This window comes from Pantherophis guttatus, chromosome 2 (genome assembly GCF_059756535.1).
Source record: "Pantherophis guttatus breed Tessera chromosome 2, ASM5975653v1, whole genome shotgun sequence".
Lineage (NCBI taxonomy): Eukaryota > Metazoa > Chordata > Lepidosauria > Squamata > Colubridae > Pantherophis > Pantherophis guttatus.
The window spans coordinates 26,139,700-26,147,500 of NC_142064.1; the positions used below are offsets into that span (position 1 = coordinate 26,139,700).

General features: G+C 44.9%; 1 long non-coding RNA gene across 1 annotated transcript in view; it reads left to right on the forward strand.

The window, feature by feature from the left end:
• Positions 1 to 6,236: 6,236 nt before the first annotated feature.
• Positions 6,237 to 7,801, forward strand: part of LOC148115052 (uncharacterized) — a 2,435-nt gene continuing 870 nt past the window's right edge. Inside the window, exons 1-2 of the long non-coding RNA XR_015732076.1 lie at positions 6,237 to 6,461; positions 6,853 to 7,801. The exon at positions 6,853 to 7,801 is cut by the window's right edge and continues 870 nt beyond it. This is a non-coding gene — a long non-coding RNA (uncharacterized LOC148115052). The remainder of the gene's footprint in view (positions 6,462 to 6,852) is intronic.

Consider the following 7,801-nt stretch of genomic DNA (forward strand, 5'->3'; position numbering starts at 1 on the left):
AAAAGGAGCAAGAGGTCTTTATAGATCCTTCTCTTTCTCCTTACTCAATGTTAACTATTTACAAAGCATTCTGTTTATCCTCACACATGCATGTTTTTCATTCCATAGCAATCTTACCAGTCATCAAACATGTAAGACATTTCAGCTCCATGTTTGTGCAAAACATTTCACAACTGAAGCCTTTTCATTTTATCAAACGTTTCTACTAAATCAACCAGCATAATGATTTTTTTCTTTATTTTTTTTATATTTAGTAGTGTTTTGACTTGATGAACGCCAAAAATGTACGCTGAACATCCTTTCTATGCATGAAACATATTGCTCTTTGCAAATTTTATTTCTTGCTCTTTACTCTACCCTTTTATTAAAATGTTTGATAAGTACCTTCCCAGATGCTCTTAACAAAGTTGTCCTTCTGTGATCTGTGTTTTTCCTTTTGTTTGGTGGAGCAATATCAACAATTTTCCAATCAAAAGTCAGAGATGCAGACATTCCATAAGCAGCCAGATCTGTATTTCAACATTTCTCCAGTTACATCACCTACCCCTGCCTGCACCCTTACTATTTTTCAACATTCTCATAGCACTTGTGACTTACCTTTTCATCAACATTTTTTCTTGGGGAGTAACATTTGTGGCTTTTTAAAAAAAATTCCACTTTTATAATCTACCTCTCAAATCTTTTACAAACTTGTAAAATATTCCTTCCAGAATTCCATTTCATTTTCATCCCAAATAACTTCATTACTTTTCTTTTCAATCCCATTTCCTTTCCTTGATTTGCCCACTTCACTTCCAAAACTTTTTATTTTGATCAACTTGGCTTAGCATTTTCTCAGATCATTTAACTGTTGCTTGCTCTGTTGGACAACCTTCTTTGTCACTTTTTTCTTTATACACATTATACAATGTATTTCTCTCATCCTCCTTCTTTGCACAATTATTTATTCCCAGCTCCTTTCGCTTCATCATTCCACAACCAAACTTTTTCATACTTCTATAGTATGTATTCTGAAACATAACTTTTTAATTTTTTAAAAAATATTTTTAATTTCATAATTTTTAATTGAATGTTGCCCCGTTTTATCACCCTTCTTGCCAAAGTTGTTAAGTGAATCACTGCACTTGTTAAGTTAGTAACACAGTAACTTAAGTGAATCTGGCTTCCCTATTGACTTGGCTTGTCAGAAGTTCACAAAACATGATCACCTGATCCCAGCAGGCAAGTTATTGTAAATTGAGGATTACCTGTACAAGGAAACTCTCTCCTTCTAGTTCTTTTAGATTGGAAAATGTAGGTCACCAGGGAGGGAAACCCCAGTTCAATGGAAAGAAAGAGCAGTGTTCCAATATCTCAGGGGTTGCCACAAAGAAGAGGGAGACAAGTTATTCTCCAAAGCACCTGAAGGCAGGACAAGAAGCAATGGATGGAAACTAATCAAGGAGAGAAGCAACCTAGAACTAAAAAGAAATTTCCTGACAGTAAGATCAATTAACTAGTGGAACAACGTGCCTCCAGAAGTTGTGAATTCTTCAACACTGGAAGTTTTTAAGAAGAGATTGGACAACCATTTGTCTGAACTGTCTGAGCAGGGGGCTGGACTAGAAGACCTCCAAGGTCCCTTCCAACTCTGTTATTCTAAATTCTAAGACACTGAAATCAGAATCATCCTCAGCAGAATTGCTTTTTCTTCCCAACAATCAAGTCAGCTCAAAAATCCCATGAAGACTCCAAAAGATTCTAAAAGAAATTATTCAGCAATCAGAGAATAAGATAGAAAACCAGAATGTTCTTTTGAGTGTCTCCAATGTCCCTTCTAATCCTGTTATTTGAATCTGGACATGCTCTAGTAGTTTGGCACTGTCTTTTCCAAAAAATTGAAAGCAGTAAAATAGAGATATTTTGACCAATGCAGAATAGAAAGGAACAGTGCCTACTAGTGATCTTGATCTTTTTGCAGCTGTATCACATTGTTGGCATATCTTATGATCTGCCAAAGCACTCAGATCCTTTTCACATATTATGCTGACCAGTATGGCCCTACTGGATCTTGTCCCTGATTAAATTCCTCTTTTTGATTTCTGCCTATTGTTCCAGCTAATTGAGTTCCTCCTGAATCACAATACTATCAGCTGAAATATTTGTTATCCCCCTATCTTTGTGATGTCAACAAATTTGATAATTTATATTTTTTTTATTTGAATTTATTTATCCATCTCATAGCAAATGACTTCCAGGATGATATTATTACGTAATATCTTCTAACTCTCCATTCAAGTCATTTAAAAATATTTTGAACAGTAGAAGATCTAAATAGACATATATCACTACTCAACACATTCCTTTGGCTTCTCATTCAGCACTCAATATACATTTGTGGGGTATGTTTGCTCAACCAGCTTTGTATCCATCTAAAAGTAGCACAATCGAGCCCAGGTGTTTGCATTTTCTCTGTTGAAATCTCATGGAGGTGCCTATTAGTGCTTTGCTGAAGACTATCCCATCCCCATCTCATGATCAACCGATAACTTATTATCAGGTTACCAAGAAACAATGGATGGGAACTAATCAAGGAGAGAAGCAACCTGGAACTATGGAGAAACTTCCTAACAGTGAGAAAAATTAACCTGTGGAACAGTTGGCCTTCAGAAGTTGTAGAAGTTTCACCACTGGAGGTTTTTAAGAAGACTGGACAGCCCCTTGTCTGAAATGGTATAGGACAGGTATAGGTATAGTGCCAAAAAGGGAGCATGCCCGTGCGCTCATCTGGGCCGCAACCCAGAAGAGGAGCAGCCTAAGACGCATACGAGCACCTGAAAATGAATTTCTGGTGTCAGCTATTGAACTTCCGGTTTCAGCAAGCTACTATTCCGGGTTTCTGGCACGCATGCACATGCGACGATCAGCCGGCCAGCGCCCTTGCTCACGCAGGAAAATGGAAGACCAGCTCTTCTAGTTTCCGGCACTGCTGCATGCAAAAAGGCCAGCTGATCATCGCGTGCACATGAGTGCCAGAAACCTGGAACGGGCAACACCGCATGTGCCAGGTGACATGGCTCCATGTGCCACTTCAGGCATGCATGTCATAAGTTCGCCATCATGGGTATAGGATCTCCTTCTTGAGCAGGGAGTTGCACTACTAGAAGACCTTCAAGGTCCCTTCCAATTCTATTCCGACTGCGTGACCTTTTCCTGTACAACAAGATCAAATTGATTTACTGTGATTTATTTGTGACAAACTCATGCTGGTCCTTATGAAGCAATGCATCTTAAACAAGTTTCCCCTGAGTTTCCACAGTTCAGCTTCAGAACAGAACAGAACAGAACAGAATAGAACAGAACAGAACAGAACAGAACAGAGTAGAGTAGAGTAGAGTAGAGTAGAGTAGAGTAGAATAGAGCAGAGTAGAGTAGAATAGAGTAGAATAGAATAGAATAAAGTAGAGTAGAGTAGAATAGAGTAGAGTAGAATAGAGTAGAATAGAATAGAATAAAGTAGAGTAAAGTAGAGTAGAGTAGAGTTGAGTAGAATAGAGTAGAGTAGAATAGAGAAGAATAGAATAGAATAAAGTAGAGTAAAGTAGAGTAGAGTAGAGTTGAGTAGAATAGAATAGAATAGAATAGAATAGAATAGAATAGAATAGAATAGAATAGAATAGAATAGAATAGAATAGAATTCTTTATTGGCCAAGTGTGATTGGACACACAAGGATTTTGTCTTTGGTGCATACGCTCTCGGTGTACATAAAAGAAAAGATACGTTCATCAAGAATCATAAGGTACAACACTTAATGAGAGTCATAGGCAGCCCTTGGTGGAGCACAATATCACCACCTCTTCTTCCCTTCGTCGCCGACGGGAATGGTTTCGTTTTCTTCTCTGTCCACTAAGGGACAGCAGAGTCCCGCGCTAAGGTTGCTTCTCCCAAGTATCCGCTTGGTCTGTGAAATACCTTTTCCAGCCGCCGAGAAGCACTGTCGCACAAGTTTATAAGCACCGCCCGAATGCCCGTCTCCTCGAAAGTCAGATGAATAGGTCCAGGGCCCGTTGGAGCGCTTGGGAGAAGGTCACTTCTTTTACTGGTAGAAGCACATTTTAAACACCTGTCCCATAAAAATGGCTCTTTTAAATACGAACGTGAGAGCTATTATGGCAGAAGGAGTTCGTCCCTATCACCCTCATCTGGGATTTTACAACTTGGGGTCGTTCTCCCATTCTCCCCGCCCCCCTTCTACCCCCCCCCCCACACAGAGCCATTTGAAAAAGAAAATAAAATCCCAGAAACCCGCGGACAACAATAGTCCCATTGATCTTGCGCAATTAGCGTTCTAACCCTTGGCAGCTCTACAGGCGCTAAAAAGACAAAGCTTTATGCAAATCACCCTTCTTGTCTTTTTTTTTTAAACCCCCCCCCCCTTTCTCCTCTCTGGGTTCCACCCCCCCTACACACACACACACACACACACACCCTCCTCCTTGTGTCTCTGGCGCTGTTTTGCCAGCCCCGTTTTTAATGATACGGTACCTTGACTAACTTAAAATTAATTATAAGGTTCTTGACCGAAAGAAAGGAAGGAGGGGCGGCGGGGGAGTGGGGAGTGGGGGAAGCAGGTGGAGCAGGGGGCCGGCTGGGCTTTTCAGCGGGCTGGGCATTCAGAGGCTGAGCCACCTGCACTTAGCGGGGCTGCTGCCTAGCCAAACGCAGGGGAACCGCTGGCATTGTGCTGCCGCCCGGAGGGCTGGGGCAGAAAAAATGGGGGTGGGGGGGTGGGGAGGGGGCAGGAGAGAAACTGACGGGGCCCGCGTGGTGGTCCGGCTGCAGCCTTTCGCCTAGCCTCCTCTCCTGCCCCAGAAGAGCTGAGCAAGGAGGCTGCCGAGAGAACCGTGTTGGGTGGAGGGGTTCAGGGCTGGGGAGGGGGGCAAGGAGAGGTATTCCCTCCGCCGGCCCCCCCGGTCTTAACTACGGAGAGGAAGGCGGTGGGGTTGGGGGAGTTGCCTTTTTAAGCCTCTGGGATTGTTGGCATTGTTGTAAGGGGATGATGGTTTGGAGGGCGGGGGGGGGGACGGGGAGGAGGGCTTCGCTGGCCAAACTCTGAGCCTGGGGGTCAGATTCCGAACCAGATCGGCCGGATCTCGTCCGCCAAAGTCAGCAGGAAGAACCCCGTGGTCTTTTCGCTCCTTCCAACAGCGGCCTCGCAAAATCCAATGTAGACACAGCGGACTTGGCGGGGTGGATGGGAACGGAGATGGAAGGGTACAAGAAGTGGGGAGGGCGGTTAACGGAGAGGGTGGCGGTCTCGCTTCTGAAAGGAAAAGGGATCTGTCTGTCAAAGGCAGTTTAAGGAAAGTAGGGTTGGGACGGAGGGGAGGCGAATTGTAAGAAGCTTGGAAAACGCGACAAGCAGATTGGATCCTTCCTTCCTTCCTTCCTTCCTTCCTTCCTTCCTTCCTTCCTTCCTTCCTTCCTTCCTTCCTTCCTTCCTTGATCCCTCCCTCCCTCCCTCCCCCCTCTTTCTTTCATCCCTTCCTCCCTCCCTCCCTCCCTCCTTCCTTCCTTCCTTCCTTCCTTCCTTCCTTCCTTCCTTCCTTCCTTCCTTCCTTCCTTCCTTCCTTCCTTCCTTCCTTCCTTCCCTCCCTCCCTCCGGTTTTCTGTCCCGTCCGCCCCGATCCTATGCAATGCTTCCCCTCTCCCCAATCCTTTTCCCGGTGATTTTTTAGCTGCGCAACTGGTAGGTATTCTTTGAAGGCGACGACGATGAGGATGGTCGGGTAGTGCAAATACGGGCGTTTTTTCAACTGGCAGTCCTTCAATCCTCTCAGGGAGAGTCAGCAGTTCTCCCTTCTAGGGTTGTTGGCGGAGTGGGGGCGGGGGGGGCGGCAGAGCGAGTTTATAAATTTGGAGCAGGGATTTTGATTTATTCTCTTTCTCCCAGTGATTAATGCACCTTAATTAGCTAATCTCGAAACCCCTTTATTTACAACTGGTGCGGACAAAGAGAAACGCGGATGAACCAGCACTTAAGTCAATTTGACATTATGGGGGTGGGGGGGGGAGGACTCGAGCGGGAAGAGCTGCCGCTCGACTGTCGGCGAATGGGCATCCATTATAGACTCTGTGCCACCTTCCCAAATGTCCCTCCTACCCCCCCCCAAAAAAAAACCCTTCGCCGGAAGATCTCTGCCCCTTTCCCATTCTACCCCGCAAAACAGAAATCTTTCTAGGGTTGCGGGCGGGGAATCGGGCAACCTTATCTGGGCTTCTGTTAAAAGAAGAAGGGGGGGGGGGGAAAGCCACAGCAAACTCTAAGGGAAACAGGGAACCTGGCGAGCCCCGCTAGAGTCCGTGGCGACCGTATTCCTGATTCCCGGAAGGCGAAATCTCGGGAAAATCGTTGGGGCTTCCTTCCTCTTGTGCGAAAACGGCGTCTTCTGTACCCTCTTACTTCTCTGAGTCCTTGAGAGTAAGTCCCTCTGATTTCGGGGTTCTTAACTTTGGGATTCGCCAAGCGTGGGGTTGCGTCTCAAAGACTCAGCCAAGAGAGTGGGCGTTGTGGGGGGGGGGTTTCTTCCAGGCGTTGGGAGGCAAAGATTCCGGGTTTCTTAAAACCATAACACAAAAGTCACAAACTAATAAAATTAGCTTCTCTCTCGCTGGGAGCTCCTTTCAAAATCATCTTCGCAAAAGCCCTCCTTATCAACGCTTCAATTATGGAGCCGAGTCTGAAGGTAAGGCCCTTCTCGGGTCTAAGATTTTTCAAGCTTCACCACGGCGTTGGTTTCAATTTGCTTTCTCCCCCCCTTTTTTTCCTCTCCCCCCCCCTTATGATGATTTCTTTTAAAATTTTGTTGCAGGTTTTGTTGCAGAGGTTGTCGCCTCTGTTCTTGTTGTTCTACTAAAATGAAGACGGAACAGTGATGCAGGGCAAGGATTGATCGCTCCTTTCCATTGCCTGTTGCCGTCTTAATCCGGAAGATTCACCCCTGCGAGAAAGTCCAACTCTGCAACCCGTCAAATTTGGAGTCGGGGGGGGGAGCATTTCAATTATGTCCTTCCATTTCTATTCCCCCCACCTTCTCTCGACGTCCCAAACAACTGAATTTGCTGAATTTCCTCTGAATTTGCTTTAAAGTGGATTCTATTGAGGAAACGAAAGAAAGAAAGAAAGAAAGAAAGAAGGAAGGAAGGAAGGAAAGAAAGAAAGAAAGAAAGAAAGAAAGAAAGAAAGAAAGAAAGAAAGAAAGAAAGAAAGAAAGAAAGATCGACATTTTATTTCGCTCAACCCAACTCGAGTTCTCCCTAACAGGAGCCGATTTAAAGAGAAAAAATCCCAGCCTTTAGTTATTGAAATAGCAATAATGGCGGTGGTAAACCAGAAAAAGGGAGGGAGGCTGGTTATAAGAAAACTGTCTGATAAGTTCTTTTATCTTTTTAAAGAGACGCGAATTGCGAAGCAGGTTTCCTCCGTTCCGCCGAAGTGTGGGCACGCGTAGGCATGTACACACACACATACATACATACATACACATATACTGCGGGTCTTTTAACAAAAGAGAAAAAGGAGCTGTTGGGAAGGGAGCGTGGACGGTTTTGCCCGTGAAAGGGATTTTTGGAAACGGGGCGGGAGGGTGAAAGGTGTTGTTTTTTTTTTCCCGCAGAGAAATAGGCGTTTCAGTCTCCGAGCTACGAATTTTTGACGGCCGGCAACAGGGCTTGGAGGAACGTCAAGGGGTTCCCTGTCCTACGCCCTAAAGCATTTTTTTTGGCGCCCCGGGTCCTTCCGCCTTGGGAAAGTCGTCGGCG